Source organism: Elephas maximus, chromosome 27, assembly GCF_024166365.1.
Source record: "Elephas maximus indicus isolate mEleMax1 chromosome 27, mEleMax1 primary haplotype, whole genome shotgun sequence".
NCBI lineage: Eukaryota > Metazoa > Chordata > Mammalia > Proboscidea > Elephantidae > Elephas > Elephas maximus.
In genome coordinates this window covers 35,426,163-35,428,893 of record NC_064845.1, presented here as the reverse complement: position 1 = coordinate 35,428,893, position 2,731 = coordinate 35,426,163, and positions in this window count along the sequence as shown.

Genomic DNA, 2,731 nt, shown 5'->3' with positions numbered 1-2,731 from the left:
TGGTGACAAATCCAACTTCGACTACCTTGGGGTTTACTGTACTACTACAGAATTCCTAAAGTACAGTATCAGATTATCCTAGAATTCTCCCCATTTCCTGACTATTTACTACCAGAATATTTAGTATGCCCATATTACTAGATTTCCTTTTGAAGGATAAGAAAGATGGACAATCTTGAAAAGTGTTGGGGCCAGAATTACTGTAATATAGACATCTTCACACTTCTTTTGCTTATTCTTGGTCCACTTTATCAGGGCAAAGTCTTCTTCCATTTGTCTCCAGGAGAGAAAAGCTATGCTAGAATAAATAAGATGAGCAGCCTGTCAATACTATGCCTTGGTGAAGTAACAACCCCAGCTTTTCTTGATTTTTCAACCACATTTTTTGAAAGAGTCCACTCTCATTCAACGTTTTCATCTGCTTTTCACTCTATGACCCACCAAGCTCCAACTTCTACCTTTTACCAGTCCATTGTTCCCTGTATTCCCAAATCCAAAAGATACTACTCAAACCTTATCCTTCCCTACCTTTCTGCGACCTTTGACACATCCCTGAGTCTCTTCCTACAACACTATCTTCCTTTGGCTTCTGAGACAGGGCTGTTCCCTGGTCTCCTCCTGTCTTGTCTTCACAAAAAATCCTGGAGCGTATACATCCTTATGATAGTTTGCACCTGGCCTTCATCAACATTCCCACTGAGCTGAGTACCCTTTTCCTCTGCTCATCCCTTAAATGTCAGCTATTTGCCAGGACTCTCTCCAGTTTATGTCATACTACAGTCAATTAGTAACGCAGCAGCCCCATTTAAAAAAAAAAAAAAAACATTGCCGTTGAGTTAACTCCGACTCATTGTGACCCTATAGTGACCCTATAGGACAGAGTAGAACTGCCCCATAAGGTTTCCAAGGAGTGCCTGGTGGATTCAATCTGCCAACCTTGTGGTTAACAGCAGTAGCTGTTAACTACTATGCCACCAAGGTTTCCAACACAGCAGCGAGGAATCCTTTACAAACAGAAGTTAAGCTATGTCACTTCTTTGCTCAAAAGCCTCCATTTCTCTCCATGACCTGCACCTCCCCCTCCATTTCCTCTCTGACTTCATCCCCTCCTACTCCTCACTTTACACACCCTGTTCCAGCCACTTTGGCCTCTTCCCTTTGCTCAAACACACCAGTCATGCTCCTAACTCAGTGCCTTCATATTGACTATTCTTTCTGCCTGGAACAGTCTTCCTTCAGATATCCCCTAGGACTTACTTCCTTGTCTCCATTCAAGACTTTGCCCAAAGTCACCTTCCTATTGCAGTAAAATTGTAACCTTCCCCTGTCATCCATCTCATTCATTTTGTTCCTTTACGAATTCCCAGGATCTAGAATAGGAGGGCCTCCCACGCAGTAGGAGCTCAATGATTATTTCTTCAATGAATGAATGGATGACCTCCCCCTGTATCACTTCAGACTCTCTTGTGGCTTCAATGACCAATTTTATGATGAACCCAAATTCATGTCTCCTTTTGAGGCCTCACTTCCAAGCTCTAGCCCTGTATATATCCACGGGGCCACTGAGCATCGCCACTTGGACAGCTCCCAAGCATTTCGTACTCAAAATATGCAAAGTGGAATTATTTTCTTCCACTCTTTCCCCAAATCTCCTTCTCCTCCTATGTTCCCTGTCTCAGTAAATGGTGTTGCCCCCCCCACATAGCTGTAAGTCAGATTTTAGCCTTATCCTAGGTTCCTCCCTCCTTCTCCCTCACTCATTCACTCACTCACATCCAATCCATCACCTGCTCCCCAACTACTTCTGTAATCTCATTTCATTTCATGCCTCTTCATTGTGCTGCACCCTAGTCACCATTGGCTTCCTTATATGCTGCTTGCTCTTACTATCACACTCCTCCCTCAACCTTCTTCATCAACTCCAGGTTCAACATTTCATCTAAAGACTATCTTCTTTCAGAGCTTTTCTCATAATACATATTACATAAGACTTTTATCATATTAATAAGTAGCTTACTTATTCATCTCCAACATTAGGCATCCTTGGTGTTTAATACAGTATCTGCCACATAAACCCCCAAACCAACCCATTGCCCTCAATTTGATTCTCACTCATAGTGACCCTATAGTAGTAGGTGGATCCTAGTAAACCAAAAAGATGCTTGGGTTAAATATATTATTTTAAATTATGATGTAAAAAATATAGACTATCATTATAAAAAAATGATTCCCGTCTTTCACAGTGCCTGGCCTATAGTAATTATTCAGTATATATTTTGCTGAAAGAATGAATAAATAAATGCAGAGAGAACAGCCTTAACAAGGGAAAAAAGTATGAAAGCAGCATGAGATCATGCAATGTGAGGCGTTACTGAGGCTCATGGAGTTCATGATCAGTAGTGGGAGTGTGACAAGATGGTGGGAAATGAGGCGAGAAGGAAGAGTTTGGGCTCTTCTCTGCAAGCAGTGGGGAGCCCTTTAAGGCATTAAGGTAGCAGAGTGATCAAACCCATATGGCACCCACACTTCCTCTTAAGTTACAGATGTTCTGGAAAAAGCTCCAAAAACACAGTGGAGAACACTGGATACCTGCCCATTATTTCCCCGGTCCAGCAATCAAGGGCTGCACAATGGGAAAGACTGGGGTCATTTCAGACAACCACCTGCATTTAAAAGACCCAAGAACCTTTCTTTCTTCTCTGTCTTTTTGTACCAGGCTGGGTGAAAGAAA